Here is a 22,813-nt window from a genome sequence, read left to right as displayed (position 1 = left end):
TGTGAGTGTAAAAGCGGTAATGTGTATGTACTGCAGAAATTCGTGCTAAGTATGAAAATCAACCATCGACAATTAAAAATAATTTTTTGACAGTTTTCATAGTGTAGATAATACAGGAATCAATGCTAGAACCAACTGTCGATAAGTAAGAATGATTTTTTGTCCGTATCCCCCCACCAATAATATTTTACCTGACACATTCACATTTAAGGGGTTAAACCACTCTAGAATTTTCAAAAAATCAAAAAAATTTTTTTTGCTTTAAAAGGCGCCTAAGTTAGGCCTAAGTTAGGCCTTTTTTTGACGCTCTAGAGTGGTTTAACCCCTTAAAGTTCACATTTTACCCAACTCTTGACTGAAATTTAAGCTTTAAAAGGTGAAACTCTGCAATGTGTTGAATACGTTCTCCCTCATTTGTAGACTACATTTTATTCAAATGTGGTTTGATAATTAACTCACAGTTTTATATTCTTTTCAAAGTGTTGCTGAAATTTTATGAAGTTTATTTTAAAAATTCATCAATTTTATTTTCACCTATTGAAAATTTATTTTGAACTACAGTTGGTGAAACTTTGTTCAAAAGCGCATGTGTAGCCATTTTACCCAACTTTTTGAGTAAACTTTATACAAAACATTTTCTCAATGTATAAGCGATTAGACGCTGGCCAGACGGGCTACTCAGACGGTCTGACCTAGCGCTGGACAGATGACCAGCATTTTCTATTGAATTTAATTGATTTAACTTATAAGAACAATTCGTTATATTTCTGAACTTGAAAAAATTGCGCCTACAATACAAATTAGTATTATCCACAATTCTTATTAAGTCAGTACACTTGCACGTCTACCATAAAATTTCAAGAATTAAATTAAAATTTACCACCCACGGGGATCGAACGCACAACCCTATACCTAAGCTAAGACCTAAACTAATTTTTTTTTTTAATTAATTTTATAAACAGCAAATATACATATAAAAGAAATAACGTAATAAGTTGAATAAAGAACGTTGTATAATCATTAATTAATAATTTCAATTTATCGAAACGGGTCAGAATGACCACTCGCCGAATTCTACATTTAACATACATACAGTACAATAGCGAATTATGAAAAAAAATTTAATTATATTAATTAAATTCCACATATTACATCTCTCAATTTATTCCCAAAAAGCACACAAGGTGAAAAAAGCGTAATTGAATTTATTTATAAATACAAACTGAGGCAGATAAATTTAATGACATTATTAATTAAAAATTTTTTTTTAAATTAAGATGCCTTATCGATAGAATAATCCTTATACCCTGCAGATCAAAATGAGAAACATGAAACGATGCCCTAGACAGTGAAAAATCATTTACCTATCGGCTTGGTAATGATTCTCAGAATCCGTGCCATACGCCCATAGTTTCACATTTTTTATTCTTTTTGTGTATCATCGACTTGAGGATATTCGCAAAGTTATAATAATGAATCTGTATACGATAAGACCTAAACTAACGCTTTAACGACCGCGGCTAAATCGACTGGAATTTTTTTTCTCAAATTGTCTATATGAACTGCAATTGTAAAAATTTTAATTTATGTTATTAATTTTACTTAATTTAACTATTTAATAATAGTTATACTCTTTTCACTATTAAAAAAGTTAGAAGGTTTATTCTATTATTATTATTATTATATTTTTAATAATATTGTATTTGAATTGTTTAATATAAAATTTTCATTTTTAAAAAAGTAAATAAAATGTAAGCTTAAATTAAACGAAAAAAATTTGAAAAATCCGATTAATCTCAATTATGTTGTCATATCAACAAATAAAAAATTTTAGTTATCTATTACTTCTGGCCAGCACCAGAGCTGTGTCTGGCTAGACCTTCCAGACCAGCATCGCTAGACACAGTCTATAAAATTCCAAATTAAAAAATTTTAATTTTAAACCATCATCGTTAGACATTGTCTAGAAATTACAAAATAAAAATTTTAGTTATCTAGACCTTCTGTCCAGCACCAGATCTGGGTCTAGCTAGACCTTCCAGAACAGCATCGCTAGACATAGTCTAGAAATTACAAAATAAAAATTTTTTGTTATCTATTACTTCTGCCCATTACTTCTGCCCAGCACCAGACCTGGGTCTGGCTAGACCTTCCATACCAGCATCGCTAGACACAGTCTAGAAATTACAAAATAAAATTTTTTAGTTATCTAGACTTCCTGTCTAGCATCAGATATGGGTCTGTCTAGACTTTCCAGACTAGCTACGCTATTCAGGGTCTAACTAGTGTCTGAGTAGCACCAGAAGTGGGCCAAGCTAGATCTTCCAGACTAGCGATGCTAGACGCTTTCTATATTAGGCCAGGCTTGACTCAAGGCGTTTCAGAACATTTTTCTATACGGTATTTGAAGTGAAGAAGCCATGCTATTTGTACAGACTGGGGATCAAACCCGGGTTTGCCGGACGCTAGCGCAAGAGCCTAACCACTATGATACACAACCATTTGTAAAAAGAAAAAAAAATATCTTCCTTATACGATGTAGGCAAAATTTTCTTGTGTTTAAGCGATCTTATTGTCTGACGCAAATGGCGGATTAATTTAAAAAGTTTTTCATCGAAATTTTTGAATTATAGTTTTCAGCATTAACATAATACGACTTGCACCCCCTATCCCAAACTTTATAAGCAAGAATTATCATATTACAGAATTTCATTTTTTATAATTTATTTTTTTCGAATATTGTTAGAAGGTTATTGTATTTTATAATAATGTTGATTTGTTTTAATTATGAATTGAAGAAAAAACTATTTAAGATAAATACATTTTACTACCCGTGTTGAAAAAGCCACGATCTTGCCCTCAAGAGTTCGGGGCCCATGAGGGCTGATCCATATGGCGAATCCATGAGGGGCAACGTAGGGGCCCCGCATGGATCGCCCTCATGATCGATTAGCAAAATTTTCTAAGTCCAAAAATCAAATATTTTTTTATCACCAAAAAATTAATGTTTATAATGATTCAGAACAACGAAAAACGCGTTTTAAATAAAAATATATTTACACTTTTTTGAAAATAACACTCACACTTATGGCGAATCCATGAGGGGCAACGTAGGGGCCCCGCATGGATCGCCCTCATGATCGATTAGCAAAATTTTCTAAGTCCAAAAATCAAATATTTTTTTATCACCAAAAAATTAATGTTTATAATGATTCAGAACAACGAAAAACGCGTTTTAAATAAAAATATATTTACACTTTTTTGAAAATTTACCTGAGATGATTCATGATAATAATCATAAAGCATATAATTAATTATATTTTATAAATTGCATTTGATTGGAAAATATAATTTAATATCTTAACTTTAACTAAATGATGTTAAGCACTTTTCTTTGTTAGGTATTTTTTAAGTTTAAATAGCATCAAGAAGTTAGCATTCATTTTAAAGTAGCGTGCGTAGCGTAGTTGGTAAAGCGTTAGACTCATAGTCCGTAGGTCGTAGGTTCGATTCCCCCCATGCGTTAGATTTATTTATTTCTCAGGTTTGCGTTTAATCATTAATTCTATGTATGAATTAATTGAAAAATGAAAATATCCGTTAATAGTATGCATAAATTACATATTTTTTAATTAATTAATTTATTATTACTTTTAATTATATCCGACAGTTAATTAATTAGAACGTTAATTAATAAATTCAATTTGAGTAAGAATTTAATTTAAAATTGAATAATTATTAAATAAATATGTTATTTATTCATAACTTAAGCTTATTTATTATTAATTAACTTTTATTATTAATATTATTGATTAAAAAACATTATGGCAAACTTGAGGGCAAGATGAGGGCAAACGTGAGGGCACATAAGGGCGCCCTCATCGATGAGCATGTCGTTTCCATGAGGGGCCCCTATGGATCATCCATATGCGCCCCTCATGGCATGAGGGCGATCCATAAGGGCCCCCACTGGGGGCCCACATCACTTTTCCACACGGGTAGCTAAATAATAATTAATAATTTTCACTTTGCTGAATGCTAAAATTGTAGAAGTTTAAATTTTTGAAATGTTTATTAATAATATTTTCGAAGGTACAGTAAAATGGAACGAAGAATTTTTTTTATTGATGGAATTTTTTAGTATGGATTTTTATTTACATACTTCTTTATTTATTAGAATTGTAATATATTATTTTATTTTATTATTTTATTGAATTTACAATTAATATTTTGTAATTTTTGTTCCATTTATTTATCGGTGGTTAAATTTTTCATAATATTTAATAATTATTATACGCAAATTTGATTACTTTTAATTTCTATAATACTAAATTTTTATTTATCTAAATTAATTTTATGATTGAATTCGAATTGAATTTGAATTTTTTCATAATTTTTAAAATCGTATCGACTTAAGGTTTTTTTGACATCTCAAATTTATCCATACAAAGTGTTTTAATATTATTTATAATGTACCTTTATTATTTATTTATTCAGAAATAATAAATAAAGTTTCTTCACCCTTAAAAAGCGGACAAGGTACCCGGGTACCTCTATACATTTCATGCAAATAAATGTAGAAATTTCTATTAAAAAATTATGAAAAATTACATTAAATAATTTTTATTAATTTTTATAGTAATGCACATAATTTTCTTTTCTAAAATATATGTAATTTAGTTACTATAGTTAAATAGTAATATTCATAAGAAATCCTCAGTTTTTAACTTAAAAATTACCATAAAAATGAAGTTTGAATAGAATTAATTTGTATTAAAAATGTATTTTGAATAATAAAAAATAAATTTCTTACATTTTTATATTTGATTTCATAAATAAACTGCCTAAATATGTACCTGTTTTGCAATCTAACAAATAGTATATAAACGGAACTAAAAATGATAATTTTTTATTAGCAAAAAGAAAATCTTATTTTAAGATGAGTCTTAAAATCAGCGCTAGTAGTTATAATGGAAATTGCATTGCGTAAATTCAGCAAAGCTGCCTTAAAAATGTTGCCTCTTAAAATAAGACCTATTTTCGGCCTTAAAATAAGACTTCTTTTTAATGTGTATTCATATTATGTGATTACTACTATCATTGAAACGTCCACTACACTTAAAATTAATTGAACTGCATTAAACATTTGAAAATTTGTAACGCTCGCGGGAATCGAACTCGCAACCTAACGCACCAAAGTCTAACACGCTAACCACTACACTATACGCGGATATGGGAAACTCAACACAAAAATGTTTTAATAAGCTGCATTTGAGGAACATTTCAGCCGTTAATGCGCCATTACTGGGCCAAGATTCGTTCCAACTTTGGAAAAAATAACTTTTCAAAATAAATTCAACATTTCAGCCGTCAATGAGCCAATAATGACCCAGTAATGGGACAGAGTTCGACCCAATTATGGCAAATTGGAGTAACTGAGACACATTGCCAATATTGGCCCAGGAATGGGACAGAGTTCGGCCCAATAATGTCAAATTAGAGTAACCGAGAATTGGTGCCAATATTGGCCCAATAATGGGACGAATTGATCGCCAGTACTGGTTAAGTAACGTTTGCCATACTTCGGCAGACATTACTGGGCCAATGTTGGGCCGTATTGTCAGTCTTGGCATTTCGCACATGGGCATAGGTACCCGGGTACCTCGTCCGCCCTTAGAAGGTATTTTTTTCCTCAGTCCAATAAAGGTTAATAGTTTAAAATTTTAATATTTATCTATTTTTTTTACTTTATTTATTATGTAAGATAAATTTACTTTTAATGAATTATGATATTACTTAATGTTCATTTTTCATCATTTTTATAAGCGACAATTTTTTTAAACATAAACTAATGTAGTTATGAATACATGTTTAATTGAAATCTAAGAATACAGAATTTTCATATTACAAAATTTTCTCTGTAGGTAAGAAAATTTTTCGTTTGAGCTTCCTCTCTGTTCTGTACATATACGAGAATTAAGATAAATGAAAATTTAGTAATACACGGAGAAACTTTGTGTATCACTTTTTGTTAAACTCATATGTATTTTTAGTAAATTGACTACTAAAGTGGGGAAAAAACGAAAAAAAGACGAAATTTCTTATTTAATAGAAGTCTCTTTAACAATATATGACTTCTTTTTTTCAATATTTAGTAGTCAAGTTAAGAAAAATTCGAAGTAGACAGTGTCCTAACTAAAAAGGGTTAGATGAAGCCCCGACTTAATCGCAACAATTATTAATTAACTTTTAATTGAATCATAAATAATATTAATGAGGCTTTACTTTAGGTTATTTTTCTTTTTCTGTGTTTAAAATTTCACAATCCGGTTAGATTATACATCGAAAATACTGTTTTTATGAAGTTAGGGGCGCTTAAAACATACAGTACTCTCCTGAGCACATGTGAGCTTGTTTATGAAACCCCCCCAAAAAAATATATCATGTCATGTACATCTCTTATCCAAGTTTATAATTCTTTTAATTATTGAGAATCGGTTTCAAATGAACACTATTTTTGTTTTTTCTTTTTTTGTAAAGTTGAAGTGTATTTGTGTTACTTCGTGTCATTAAAAGTGAGGTTAGGTGCGATACAATACTTATACGACAAAGTTATTAATCAAGACAAGACAGCGGAAACACCAAGGCGAAGACGATATGTTTTTTCGTGAAATTTAATTTTCGATCAAATGCTAAATTTTAGTAGTCAGACTAAGAATAGTTATTTATGTGGCAAGGGCGCAATAAGCAGGGGAATCGAGACTCGTGTGAGTGACAATCACGCGAGTCTCGATTCCCCTATTTGCGCCTATGTTCCATACATAATTTTTTATAACATTTTGCGTCAAAAACTCGACTAAATTGCTGTGATGGAAGGGGAAAGTGTACGTAAAAGTACGATTTCCCCTCCTTTTAAGCACTAGTGCGTAAAAGACGGCGATTTAGTCGAGTTTTGGACGCAAGGTGTTATAAAAAAATTAATATCGTTACAGTTTTTCCCCACTTTAGTAGTAAATTTACTAAAAATACATAGTGAGTTTAAGAAAAAGTAATACTCAAAGTTTCTCCGTGTATAGAAATTAAATGTAATAAAATTTGCGTATAATAATTATTAAATATTATAAAAAATTTAACCATCGATAAATAAAGGGAACAAAAATTACAAAATATTAATTGTAAATTCAATACAAATTAATTTAAAAAAAATTAATTATAGAAAGATATCGAAGAATAAAAATGTTAATAATTACATAAAATAATATATTAGAATTCTAATAAATAAAGAAGTATGTAAATAAAAATCCATACTAAAAACATTCCATCAATAAAAAAATTCTTCATTCCATTTTACTGTACCTTCGAGAATATTATTAATAAACATTTCAAAAATTTAAACTTCTACAATTTTAGCATTCAGCAAAGTGAAAATTATTAATTATTATTTAGCTAGTAAAATGTACTTATCTTAAATAGTTTTTTCTTCAATTCATAATTAAAACAAATCAATCAATCATCATCAAATTATAAAAAATGAAATTCTGTAATATGATAATTCTTGCTTATAAAGTTTGGGATAGGGGGTGCAAGTCCATAATACTCAAAAAAAATCATCAAAATAATATTGTAAGACATTATTAAAAAGTAGACTCAAAAAAAGTTTATTATTAAAATTAATTGAATTATTAATCTAATTTACATTAAAATAAATCGTAGAAATGTTTACCTTAATCTTACTGTAAGTTTACATTGAGGCCAAAATCAACACACATTTTGACAACTTTTTGCGGGGAACGGTTATGACTTAGTAATTTTTTTTAAGGGGATGTTCCACTGGTTTTGATGTTTTTTTTCAAAGATTTTTTTTTTATAGTAAAAAAAATATTTGTTACTTAAAATTTTTTTATCTCAAAATACATGTCTTAAGATAATCGAAAATTATTATTATTTTTTTTTCGAAATGGCGTCTTATAAAAAGGCTGCCAAAAGTGGTCCTCTCTAAAAGTGGTTCACACTTTTTCTCTGGAACGGTTAATCTAAAATGAAAAAAGTAAATAGTTTCTTAATCTGTACCATTTTGGCTATCGTGTTGACTAGAATCAGAATTTTTTATTAAAAAATAACCGAAGGACAGACTTTTGAATTTTTTTATCATAATTTTGCAACTTAAATTGTTTATAACTTTTTTAAATATTAATGAATTTTCAAAATCCTAGTCCACACGAAAACTACACATTCAAGGAACATGCTGTCCAAAAATCAAGTTAATTGGTTAAGTATTGTTAAAATGAGAGTGTGAACCAGTTGAAAATATGTGGTTTCGAGAAAAACGCGTTTAAAGTTTTTATATCAAAATTTTGGATAATATTTTTCAAGTTGACAAAAACTCAATGAATTCACTTGAATTTTGTTACTCGGGGGTTTTTGGGGTCGCTGATCACGAATTTAATGTTACTTTTTAAAAATTTTAAATAGCGGATCCAATATGGTGGACGAGTTTTACAAAAATTTATCGGATTTACTTTAAACTCGTCACTCGGGTGTTTTTGGGGTCGCTGATTATGAATTTAATGTTACTTTTTAGAAATTCAAAATGGCGGATCCAATATGGCGGACGAGTTTTACAAAAATTCATCGGATTTACTTGAAAGTCGTCAATTGGGGGTTTTTGGGGTCGCTGATCACGAATTTAATGTTACTTTTTAAAAATTGTCTAATTCATCTGAAACATGGTATTTAGGAGTTTTTATGGTCACTGATTAGGAATTTGAAGTCATATTATCAAGATTTATGAAAATAAAAATGGAGGATCGACTATGGTGAAAGAATTCTTGAAAAATGGCTTCAGATTCGTAATCAGCGACCCCAGAAACCCCTAGATACCATGATTCAGATAAATTCGACAATTTTTAAAAACATTTGTCCGCCATTTTGAATTATTTAAATCTGTCTTCAGATTCGTAATCAGCGACCCCAAAAACCCCCGAGTAACAAGTTGGGCCAGTTTGCCCATTCTTGAATTTTTTTAATTTATCCGCCATATTGGAACTGCCATTTTGAATTTTGAAAATCTAATGTCAAATTCTTATTTAACGACCCTAAAAACCCCCAAATAAAAATTTTCCACCGTAATTGGTAACTTTAAACTTTTTTTAAAAACATTTTAACGTCATATTGGATCCGCCATTTTGTAATTTCATAGTCGCGGCAGCTTATTTTAAAAAGAAATTCTTCATGATAGTTTTGCAAAAAGATGCATTAAAATCGGTTAACATTTGCCGCTTCGATAGAATTTCAAAACAAAAATTGCACTTTTATTCTACTGTACCTCGCTTCGCATGAAGGGGGTAGCGTTTTCGCTGTCATAAGTACTCTTAAGGGCGAGTTTTGTGCATTAGACTATTTTTACCGTATTCTTAGGTATGTATACTATAACCAAAAATGAAAAAAAAAAATTTTTGATTTTTAAAAAAAAACCAGTGGAACCTCCCCTTAAATGAAGGTACATCTTTGAACTTTTAAAACATATATTTCATTTTCAAAAAAATTCGAAATGTCGACCAATATGGCGCATCTAGTAAATAATGTTTTTTTAAATAGGGAAAACGGTGGGCATTTTACACTGCGAAATTTTGAGTCTAAAACAACTCAAAAAATTTTAGAAAGGTGACATCCTAAAGAATAGGTTATACTTTACTAAATACAGTGGAACTTCTGAAGGTGAGAATGGAAAAGACTTGGTTCTCACCTTCAGAATTCGTCCTTCATGCCGTTTGGCGGTCAAATATTGTAAACACTCAGGGCCGTACGTAGTATAGTATAGAGGAATATAAGGTGTCATTGGCATTTGTAGTACTTATGTACACAAAAATTGATAAATGTTGTATTTTGATTATAATTAATATTTATTTTCAATTATAATGAGTACCTACATACTCTAAAATTTTGACTGTTACATTCTTCATTTAGTTATTAAATTGCGACTACGGGGGATTATGGAACACTAAAATCAAACGCTCCTGTTTTCAGAGTGCTGCTGTCCGTCCCGCCTATCCACTTAACCTCCCGTCTCGTTCTCACCTTCAGAGAACTCACCTTCGGCAGCTCCAGTGTATGTAATAATTTGTAAAAAATTTGTATTATAATATATAGTTTAATATAATTATATTTTATTATATTTGAATAATAATTCTAACCTCACAGTTAGCTTACAATATTAACTTACCATTATACCTTACCGCGTAAGTTTATCACAATCTTACCGAGTAAGCTAAATACAACCTTTACATGTAACATTACTATAACCTTAACATGTAACATTACTATAACCTGTACATGTAACCTTCCTATCAGGACGGATCTTTAAAGTCCACCGTAAGTTTATTACTGGCTTACGATGTAACCTTAAAATCCATAAAATTAATAATGCCATAACCTTACAGCAATATGTTGTGCTGTGAGGGTAATAACTGTTCGGCGTACAAAACAAATTTTGCAAAAACATTGGATGTATCAATGATTCTGTGACTATTTTGAAAATGTATAAAATGGGGAGTTATGCATCAGCGTTAGTGCGGAATTGTGCATCACATCATATTTAACAGTTTTTAATTCTAGTACGCACTCTCTATTTTTATTTCGCATTATTTATAAAAAATTCGAGTGCTTTATGCAATTTAAATATTGTTCTTTAGTGAGATAAGACTTTTTACATCTGTATTACCAGCAAATGAAACTATTTACCTAGTCTACTTCAAGTATTTTTAAAATAATTTAATTTTATCTAAGTGATCTGTAATTAATCTTTTATTATCTTATCTATTATTTTATTTTATGTAAATTATCTTAATTTTTCACATTTTCTAATTTAAATAAAGAATATTCTAAAAAAATCAAACAAGAGCGAGTTGTACTTGCTCTAAAACCGAGGGTTCCATACACCAATAAAAACTCGATAATTTGTTAGGGAGGACTAAAGGGCTTTTATTCTGCATTTAAAAAAAATTCTTTCTTTCCTTATTAACTTATAACCGTAACCTCCAATCAAGTCCGCTATATTTTTCCTATAATCTACACGTAAAAATACACATGTATACTAATTTGTATTTTCTCAGGTCTAAATTTGTAGTATTAGTATTTGGTGCTCCGAGGTTATGTGGGGATGGCCGTTCTTGTTCTGGTAGACCCACTAAAAACCACACCCTTTGGCTGGACTAATCCTCACACTACGGAACTGTTGTCAAGCTTTAAACTTCGTAGGTGAAGGTCCCTGGGATCTCGCTATCGCGACTCTTGCCGTTGCCGATCTTACTGGCCTATTTGGCTTCGGTTCTTGCGAGAGTCTTCTTGGCTTCCTCGAGGGCTGACCTAAAAACTCTACATGCTCCACTTCCAGCGACGTGGTTGAGAGGATCCTTGTCTCCAGTTTGGCAGCCTCTTCTTGGTCGGTGACAACAACTGCGAGCTTCATCCCTCGCTTGTTGGGTCCTAAGACGGTCACCTTCCTGCTTCCTGGCTTTCCGAGCTCTCGTTCCAGCGCTTTCTGGACTTCTGCTTCATGGGTAAGGAAATCCAGGTCGCGGATCTCGAGTGTAACCTTCCGATCCATCGTCTGCACCTTACCCATACTGACAACAGCCTTGATCACGTTGGCGGTAAAAGCTACCTTGTCCGAGTCACCTTCGACCTTGATCAAGAGGGCTCTCTTTTTAGTGGGCCTTGCCACCAAACCTCTCGTGTGGCTAATGTGAGGATTAACTTCCTTGCGGAGCTTTCCCAACACATCAGCATACGTCTTACCTGATGCGACTAGGACGACCTCTGTTGATCCTCTCGAATCCTTCGTCTAGTTAGACTGCTTCGGCTTCGGTGCTTCCGTCACCTTGACATCCTTCCTCAATGGAGGTGCTTCCTCCTTTTTCTTTTTTACTTCGTCTTTTGTCTCTTCCGGACTGATCGTACATTGTTTCTTCTTTTGCGCCTCTAGGACCGCGCTTTGAATACGTTTCTCATGAATACGCTCTCTTCTGTAGGTCCGGTTCTCCCTGTTGCAAGGTCCATTTACAAGGTCCTGAAAAACCTTTAATCCATCCTTGATCGTTCTATTAACGGTCTTCTGGATGTCGCAAGATTTCACCATCTTGACGACCTCCTCTTCGATCTTCAGAAGGAACTTAGATTCTTCCTTCCTCAAACTGACGCATATTTCGCGTTCCTCGTTTATGGCCTCGTTGTCTAGGTCAGACAGTACAAACTTCTTCCGCTGCTGCCACCAGAAACACTTGAAGTACTTCCTCTTCTACTTCCAAGTCTTTCCAAACGAACCTGGGAAACCTTAAGAAACTGGGTGCCTCCATGGTCCATCCTCTTTGTGGCATTAAATGCGTCAGCACCCAAGGTATCCAATATTGCAGCACTGTTGTTACTTGATTTCGACGCTGGGAAGTCAACTTGCTCACCTCCAACAGCGCCGGCACTGGGGTATCCCTCCCCTGCACCGTAAACCTCCTTATTCAATTTTTTATTTTCCATATATATTTAGCAGGTAAAAATTTATGAAAATCCATTCTGCTTTTACAATATATATGGGGTAAACTTCTTGTAGCGTACTAAGTGAAAAAAAAGTTGATCGGATCGGGCTGTAACTTGCACATAGTGCAAGAGACCTATGGGTGAGTACTTTAACCACGAAGTATTGTTAGGTTTTTTCAAAAACTGTAGGAGGAGGAGGATATTGGATTTTTTTGAAAAATTTAAGCAGAGAATTTTTGAAGACATAACTTTTAAACAGAAAAATGAAAAAAAATTGACCTATAAATTTGACACTTTTTTGAGAATTAAACATTTTTTTTACTTTTTTTAATCGTAATTCTGACGTTACCAAATCAAAGTTGACATAATTCCGCATCCAACAAGCTCTATATGAAGTACTTTGGATTAGTGGATTGTTAATGAACATTTGGCTAACATTGCAATTGTTTATAAAAAATCCCCTAATCCAAAATAGTTCATATAGGTCTTGTTGGATGCGGAATTACGTCAGTTTTCAATTGGTAGATTCAGAATTGCAATTACTTTATTTATTTGTGAAATATTTTATTTTATATTAACATTACAATTACAATTTAAATAGTAAATATCATTTACAGTACAATTTCGGTAAGTGTCGGGTGGTCGGGACCACAACATTTGATAAGTGTCGGATTGCCCCTTGAGTAGTGGTGGGGTGGCAGACAGTGTCGTATTATGGTGTCTTCCAATGCTTATTAATGTATAATGTATAATTCTTCTCGGATATGAAAGATTAAATAATAATTTAATATATAATTAGATTAAAATTCAATTTTTTGATGAGCACGCAAAAAGTAGGAGAAAGGCACCCGACACTTGCCAAGATTATAGGCGTGGAAGAAATCCGACACTTATCAAACCCAACACTTACCGAAATTGTACTGTATTTTGTGTTAAGATGATCACGACATAACGAATGTGTCCCTGACAGTTTAGACCCCTGATTTTTCACGATACAGCGTATGTGTCGCTGTCAGTGAAGGGGATAACATAACCTCAATTGTCAACATTTATTACATTGTTTTCTTTGGTTGATTTCTATGTATTATTTACTTAAAGAACGTAAAATCCTGTAATATACACTGCAGTAATTTGTTTACGTATATTTTAATTTGCTAAAATACATCCGGCATGATAAACAAATATACACACTAACGCAGGACCGCATGTCGTGACACGAAAATTGCATGTGTTAGTGAACAGAAGTGTCGACCCCCGTGAACTTAGCACCTTTTTTCAAAGATATTCAATTTTTCTATAGAGTTCTCCATTCCTTAACCACAGTTCTACAGTTCTGTTACTGTACTTTCAATAGTTTCGTCAATTAAATAAGAAAAAATCGAAAGAACGAAAATCAGGTGCTAAGTTCACACAGCACCTTTTATATCGCTAAAAAGAGTTCTGACACGATAAAAAAACTTCTCAATAAATAGTTCTATAGATCTATAAAAAAAAATTTTTTCAAAATTTTTTTTTTTCAAAAAATTTTTAAAATTCAGATTCAGTATTTTTAAATTAATAATTTTTATCATCAAACATCCGTACATGCACTTATTACAAAAATCTATAAATTACCAAAAACTACTAAAAAATGCTAATCAACGTACGAAAAAATTTTCTCATTTTAAAATTTAACAAAGTTCCAAAAGTTCTGACCAGACTTCTGATAGCACTTTAAAGAGTTCTTTAACTTTTTCTATTGCCATTTTTTAAAAAACTCAAAATCAGAAAAGTTACAGCTTATCAAAGTTCCAAAAGTTCTGATCAGAGTTCTGATAGCACTTTAAAGAGTTCTTTAACTTTTTCTACTGCCATTTTTTAAAAAAATCAAAAAAGTTACAGCTTATCAAAGTCCACTAAAAATTTTTTGATTTTAAAATTTATCACAGATCCAACAGTTCTTACCAGAGTTCTGATAGCACTTTTAAAAGTTAGTTATCTTTTTCTACTGCAATTTCTTGAAAAACTCAAAATCAAAAAAGTTGCAGCTTATCAAAATCCGCTAAAATCTTTTGTGATATTAAAATTCATCAAAGTTTCAACAGTTCTGACCAGAGTTCTGATATCACTTTTAAGAGTTCTTTACCTTTTTCTACTGCAATTTTTTTGAAAAACTCAAAATCAAAAAAGTTACAGCTTATCAAAGTTCACTAAAAATTTTTTCATTTTATTTCTCTTTACACAACTTTTTATTTAAAAGAATTCTAATTTAACCAAATTTTAATTTTGGAGAATGTTAATTATGCAATATTTTTAAAAGTTTAAGAGATAAGATATTTAAAAAAAATATGTGAGGCTATTTGTTCCTTTCCTACTTCCATGTAAGTGTATAAAATATTCAAAATTTTGAACAATCCAGTTGTAGAGCTAAGACGTATATGTCATATTTTAAGTGAATTATTGTATATTACTTGCTTCAGAACACGCGCTTGTACGAATAACAGTTGTGTAACTAGTTCCTAATAGTATATACTATATAGTGTAAAAAATAAAAAAAATTTACATTTTGAAATAGTAAAATTACATTTTAAAATTTATGTAATTTTACTATTTTCAGTGAGATATTTATACACTTTTTAATTTTAGGAATACAATCGAACTTGTAACTTTACAATTTTCGTAGTGGTAAGAGAACAAAACGTTGTAATAGTACAAGATTAAATTGCTTTTGTGTGAGTTTCCAAGTAGGTAAAAAAATGGACCCTCTTTGAAAGCGACAAAAGTACTCTATAATGTACAAGTACACAAAATTGTGATGTTATATTTTTTTGTGCAAATTTACATTTTTAAAAATAAATAAACGCACTCAAAATAGTAAATTTAAAAAACTCTGTAGTTTTTCAACTTTGAAAATGAAACAAATATAATTTTTCTCACTTTTGTATATAAAAGTAAATATACCTCATTTGTCACTTTAAAAGTAATAGTTATGATAATACTTAGGTGTTGTGAATTACTTTTCGTTTTATAATAATATTATTAATATAATATACATATGTGACCCAATATAAAACGCAATGTAACCTAAAATTTTTTGCTCAATATATTCCTTTTTATTCATATCTCGTTATACACATATTAATATACTATTATATATTGTGACTAAAATAATAATAATTTCTATCAAATAAATGTTTATATAAATTTGATTATTTGTATCACATATTTTTCATTGCAATGAAGAAAAATAATAATCTTATAATATAAAAATAAATTTCAATTAAAATATGTTTAATACGGCTGCACACAAAAAAATAGCATTGGTAAAAATGACTGAAAATGAGTATGATTAAAAAAAGCAGTTAAAAGTACCATATTCAGTTGTTGGTACTAAATTTTATTAGTCAATTTCACCTGGTTAAAATTACTAATATTTGTAGTTGAAATAAATGTCATGTGATTTTAAATGGCTTTACAACATTTTAATAGTTAAAACTACTGTTAAAAATTGTTATTCTTAGGATTTGTGTAGATGAAAGAAACATTTCTTATTATTTGCAGAAAAAATTTGATTTACTGTTTTCATGTAGTTAAAATAAGTGTTGATAATAGTTATTTTTATGGTTTATGAAGTTAAAGAAACCATTTCTTCCTAGATGCAGTAAAACCATTAGACTTACTGTTTTATGTAATTAACATAAGTATTAAAAATAGTTATTTTTATTTGTGTAGTTGAAAGAATATCCTCAAATATCATGCAAGCCATCTTAGCGTGCGTGCGTGGTTAGATGGTTAAGTATTCGGCTTGCGAATGTTAGGGTCGTGCGTTCAATCCCCAGCGTTTAGGGATTTTTCTCTGCATACGAAAAAAAAGTAGAATTTTTACCTCAAAATCGGTATAAAAATTACCTGCAACAAATTTTATCCTAGTTGAGGGTGCCACCGTCTATGTGAATTAGCATTGGTGAAAATTACCCGCAACAAAATTTACCCAGCGTTTTTTCTGTGTGTTAGGTATACAAAAATTAAATATTATAAGTCATACATAAACGAAAGTAGTAGGGGAGAGGGTAAAAAATGGATCTCAATACTAATATTAATAATAATTTTACTACTTTGAATAGTTTTTTTTTACTAAATTTTACAGTTGATTTTACCGTTTTTACATAGTTGTCTCAACTACTTTTTGTTAATAGGTGCCTCCTGGAACTAGGAGAAATAGTTAAAATTTAGTAAAATTTACCATGCATTTTTTTAAGTGTATGTATAATCTTTAAAATTACCATGTGATGTACTTTTACACAACGAGATGTAAATTTATAAATTCTAAAAATAAAATTCCCCATTCTAGATGCTGTTATACTGTTTTATGTACTTATGCCACATTCACAGTAGGTAACATTTTTGACCTACGTATGTAGAAAGTGGTAATATTACAAGAAACATTTTTTACAGTGTAGCCCTGGCGGATTTGATTTACCTAAGTTCGACCCAGCTGGGGCATCTTACTTTTTAAGGCAAAAAAACTACACTTTTTATTTAGGTGGTGGGACTAAATAGTGTCAAAATAAAAAATTTAATTTTTTCTCCATTTTTTATTTTTGACCACACGAATAAAATTCTTTTTTTCTGTAAAGGAGAGGAGTTTAAATCTTAATTTTTATTGGAAAAAATCTTCATTTTTTATTGAGAAGATGGAACTAAATATTGTAAAAACTAAAATAAATTTTTTTCTTTTATGGTTAATCAAATAAATTTAATTAATGACATTAAGATAATAATGTGATAGTTGTAATTAACAATTTGAATTTTCCCGCCAGAAGATCATGCGCATTTATATTCACGCACTTTTACCGTGTGTGTTGGGTATAATCGAGGGGGAATTTACTAGTTAAAAACGTGTACACTTGACTACCGGTATTACACCTCATATTACCCTTATTACTAAGTTATTACACGTTATTACAGAGTATTACACATTATTACAGAGATATTACAGATTTTTTTGCGTTATTACAGCACCGTAATAACGCATTATTACACGGTATTACACGTTATCACACAAGTATTACAGGAAGAGTGTACACTTGACTACCTGAGTAAATTCCCCCTCGGGTATAATAGAGTTTTTATTACTTTTAAGAAAACTGTTATTTTTTTAATTAAATTGCAATTATTATGAACTGTGCTCGTTAAATAATAAAATAATTTAATAAAATTTGCAATTTCAATTAAATATAAATAATTTTTTACACAGTTTACACTAATTTCTTGAAAATATGGTGAAAACTGACGAGTTAAAATCTACAGATACGTACCACTTGCACATATCAAGTGATTATTTATCTCTTTAATAATTAAAATTCTTGAAAAAATTAACTCTATAAATGTTCATTTACCCTCCCAATACTTATTTTTAAAAATTTTTATCAATTAAAAGCATATTTTGATAATTAACCAAATTCGACTTAGATTCTCCCCAGCTGGGTCGAACTTAGGTAAATCAAATCCGCCAGGGAGGTTAGAAACCAGTGTCATACACAAACTACGATCGTATTAAAACTGATGATAATTATTAGCTTAATAATCGTTAGGTGTAATTTCTAATCCCTATTCAATATTTTCCCATTCAGGGGTGTTAATGACACACAGACATAATTAGGCAGGCATATAAACAATCAATTTAACTATAGGTATAAATGTATGCAAAATAGAATTCCGATATAATCCCTCTTAAGATGCCGATCATTATATTGCGAATGCTGAATGGCACGCGGCGTGGTCTCTCAGCACTTATTGAAAAGATGAATCACCTCGGCGCACGTGAGCAGTGATCTGTATACGACTGTTGTTGTGGCTTATGTAGAAACGAATAAACGAGTCAACAAGGGCGACACCACACACAACGTACAGAGTTGACCATGAATGAAACCTATTTATTTACGAGTAACAACAGGTGACAATCGCAATGTTTACATTCTCCATCAACATAAACCGGCTGACAATAGGAGTAGGGTGACTGAGGAAAGACAATAAATATAAAGTAGGCGAAAAGAAGAAGACAGACAGAAACCACAATAAGTCTACAATTTGAACCAGTTCATCGCTCTGTCTGATATGTATGCGGAAATAAACTGTGTATCAAAATTTTTCTTTTTTATTACATTGATTTTAAAAAATGTCAAAATAGAAACATAAATTTATCCAATTATTAACCTAAAATTTTGTATTGTAAAAATTTAAAAAAATAATAATAATAATAATAATAATAATAATATACATATATATATATATATATATATATACGTGAGATTTATAGTCGAGGTTTAAAATTCTAGTAAATATATTTTTACCTTATTCTTTATGAAAAAAAAGAGACACCTATTTTTTTTTTTTTTTTTTTTATGGTCAAATTTTTGAGTTACGAATTTTCAAAATTTTGTTCAGTCAAAAGCAGACCTATTTTCAATTAAGAATAGCTCAAAAACTATTGTATTTAGAAAAATTTTGTAAAGACATAAAAAATTTATTTTTTCTTCGACTTTTTAAAAATGTTAACAAAAAAAAATCTAATTTTTTATAAACAAATTAATGTTTTTTACATTTGGGCCCGATTTTTTTTTCGTATACCTACCTGGAAGTGTTAAGAAGACTTTAGAATAGGTTTCAGAGTGGGCCTGATAAGTTTAATAAGTTTAAATAAATATTTAAACTCGGATTGCAAGCTTAATGCGCGCGCGGTGCTTTGTGAGTCTATCTAGTTTGAAAAGAATTTTTCTTTAAGAGGCATTTTATATTTTTTTAACTTGTTACATCTGTTTATTACAAAACGGATTTGTTAAAACTTTAAATATAAACATATTTAAACATTTCAATTGTTTATACGATTAATTAAATAGTTAGATTAATGAATTTTTGTTTTATTCAATTTTTACATACCACAATATTCGAAAAGAATTGTTTTTCAAATATTGTCACAAAAACACATATAATAATAATCACAAAAAGTAAAAAAAAGTTATAATTATTTTTAAAATATAATAGGTATTTTAAAAAAACATTTTGAATCTACAGTATAGAACGGTTAATCGGATAAATGATAAAATAAACGAATTTTTGATTTATAAAGTAATTATTTCAGTATTTATTTTTAATTATTTGATACTATAAATTGACGTAATTTCGTATTTTACATTCCTCAGAAATATTGTCGTTCTACGTATTTGAGGATTTTGAAAAAATGTTTATATGAATCATTTTAATTATTTTTAAACAGAAAATTTATTTATATTGACTTTAAGAGTTTTAATTTTGTATAAGTCTGTTTTATATAAATAAATACTTAAATCATTACTTTATAAATCGAAAATTCGTTTATTTTATCATTTATCCGATTAACCGTTCTATACTGTAGATTCAAAATGTTTTTTTAAAATACCTATTATATTTTAAAAATAATTATAACTTTTTTTTACTTTTTGTGATTATTATTATATGTGTTTTTGTGACAATATTTGAAAAACAATTCTTTTCGAATATTGTGGTATGTAAAAATTGAATAAAACAAAAATTCATTAATCTAACTATTTAATTAATCGTATAAACAATTGAAATGTTTAAATATGTTTATATTTAAAGTTTTAACAAATCCGTTTTGTAATAAACAGATGTAACAAGTTAAAAAAATATAAAATGCCTCTTAAAGAAAAATTCTTTTCAAACTAGATAGACTCACAAAGCACCGCGCGCGCATTAAGCTTGCAATCCGAGTTTAAATATTTATTTAAACTTATTAAACTTATCAGGCCCACTCTGAAACCTATTCTAAAGTCTTCTTAACACTTCCAGGTAGGTATACGAAAAAAAAATCGGGCCCAAATGTAAAAAACATTAATTTGTTTATAAAAAACTAATATTTTTTTATAAAAATTCAAAATTTTTTTGTTTGTTTAAATTATTTAAAAGTCGTGAAAAAACTAAACTTTTTTTCTCTTAGCAAAATTTTTCTAAAGTTGATAGTTTTAAAGATACATGTGATTGAAAATAAGTCTACTTTTGAAAATCTAAAATTTCAAAAATTCATAGTGAGAAAATGTTTTTGGCCGAATTAAAAATTTGATTGTAAATTTGACGTGGAATCGCCCATATATATATAAGAGAACTTTTTAAGTTGTCTGAATGATTTATTTAAGTTCTAGAATTAGTTTAAAATTTAAAGTTGAGCTTTTATAAAATGTATCAACTCTTAAGTTGGCTTGATTAATTTTGTTCATATTTTTTTAGAAATAATAATAATAATTAATAATAATAATTCTACCTAAATAATAGATAGAAAAAAACATTTTAAATGTTGTGTATAAAACTTTTATTTCATATTTTAAGTCAAAACGACACTTTAAATTGTTTCTAATAATCTTATTTTGTTGGTTTTATTTTCTGATGGAGTCTTGTTTTCCAAAACAGAATAAAAAATGATAAATAGTTGAAAACTAACAAATAGCGGATGATTATTTTATTTTTTTGGATTTAGACATGTGTGTTTGGTTTAAAATTCTCTGGATATTTTAAATTTAAATAATATAATACATATATATTCTGTTTCAGGAGAGATCGATATTTTTCAGGACAAATTTGGGCCCTTTACGCGCAGAAAACTATAAAAGGAGGCGTATATTATTTTCTGTTTCAGCAAATAAGCTTTCTCTTTCAATTTCTTTTAAATTTGATTGATTTTTGTCACAGGAAAAACAACACATGTTACAATCCTATTCATATCATTGGTTGTATTTTTTAGAAAAAAAATCTAGAAAACGCCTTTTTCATTTAAAAATACACCTTTTTACAACAAGATGCGCAGAAAAATATCGATTTCTCCTGGAACAGAGTATAGATATATTTTTTTACTGTAAGGCTACTGCATGCTTATTTGAATGTCTTGTAACGTTGCATCGTTAGTCTACAGTAGACTTAAGGGGGGTTTCTTATGAAAAAATCGATTTTATTTTTTTTGCATAAATTTATTCCTTAAGGTATCACATCGGTAAAACCGTTTTCTATAGATTTTCTTGAAAATTTTACCATATGTTCTTATTATCATTCTTGACAAATTTGCAAAATATGAAGAATTTTCGCCGTACGAAACCAGAGATATTAGCAATCAAAGTTGCTTATTTTGCATGGGAGACGGGACTAATGTATGGGGGAGAATTACATTTTCATAAATATCATCAGAAGTTTTCTATAAATTTTTTTCAAAAACTAATGTTGAATTCACGAATAAATTTGGAACTAAAATATACAAAGAAATTTATAATTTACCGTGCCGTTTATTTGTAATTATAAATTAAAAATTCTATTTCATGACGTCATTTGCAATATATAGCACACCCGCCACTGCTAGTGCTAGCGTGGGGTATACGTGTACGAGTGTATTTGTAGAAGTAGGTACAGTATGGGCTGAGAGTATAGGGAGTTGAGGGCGAAAGTATAGTGCGGGAAGTAGTAATGCGAGCTACAAACTTTTGACTCCGATTAGTGCCGATGTGATACCTTAATATATCAAAAATGCCCTTCTCAAAATTTTAAGTTGATCCGAGTGATAGTTTTCGAGATAGATCAGTTATAGTGGGTGGCGCAATCACTGTAACGTATAGCGCAAGAAGACTAGAACCAGGAGGTGAAACTTCCACGCTTTACCGCAGTGAGTAGTGGCATGGTAAGCGTGCACACGGTGGGCGTGTCGTTTAAGTTCGTGCACTGCTAATAGAACGAATTTACGAATTCTGCGCATACTATCCATGTAGGTTTTGAAGGGGAAATTTCGTAGCAAGCAGCTGCAAATGTTTGCGTCTGCTTGGTTAGGTAAATTATATAATAATAAAATGCTTGGTCTGTCCTTCTGTCCTAACTTGAAGTTGGCCTTTTCTGATTTCACGTGTTTTTTTGAATAGTAATCTTATGACGTGTCAAATTTTGACAATTCTTTTTCTTATTTTTGCCAAAGTTGTATAATTGTGTTTCCAAATTTCGGAATAAGTTTCTTTAAAATTCCAAATTCGAAAATTCAATTCACGAAGCTGAAGTACACAACGTTTACCAACGAAATTCTTTTTAAAGTTGTATATTGATTCAAAAATTGTACAAAAAATGTATGATGAGAAAAAAGATGCGCTAGGAAATTTCGTATAAGATAGTAATTTGAAAAACATTTATTTTTAAAAATTAATTTTTAAGGTACCAGGTGCCAACGAATACCTATTAAATATTAATTATAAAAACACAGGCCTCGAATCAACTTAAAGACACA

At 29.8% G+C, this 22,813-nt stretch overlaps 1 protein-coding gene across 8 annotated transcripts in view; it reads left to right on the top strand.

Moving 5' to 3' along the window:
- Positions 1 to 22,813, top strand: part of LOC127287967 (uncharacterized) — a 140,470-nt gene that overhangs the window by 8,667 nt on the left and 108,990 nt on the right. For 2 of the 8 annotated variants that reach the window (XM_051315133.1, XM_051315137.1), the window contains exon 3: positions 10,027 to 10,108. The exons of the other annotated variants lie outside the window; for them this stretch is intronic. The gene's annotated coding sequence lies outside the window, so the exon portion shown is untranslated. The remainder of the gene's footprint in view (positions 1 to 10,026; positions 10,109 to 22,813) is intronic. 8 annotated transcript variants of the gene reach the window in all.

This window comes from Leptopilina boulardi, unplaced genomic scaffold (genome assembly GCF_019393585.1).
Source record: "Leptopilina boulardi isolate dan_hultmark-lab unplaced genomic scaffold, ZJU_Lbou_2.1 LbouV2_379, whole genome shotgun sequence".
Taxonomy (NCBI): Eukaryota; Metazoa; Arthropoda; class Insecta; order Hymenoptera; family Figitidae; genus Leptopilina; species Leptopilina boulardi.
The sequence above is the reverse complement of the archived record's forward strand: the minus strand, read 5'-3'. Positions and strand labels throughout refer to the sequence as shown.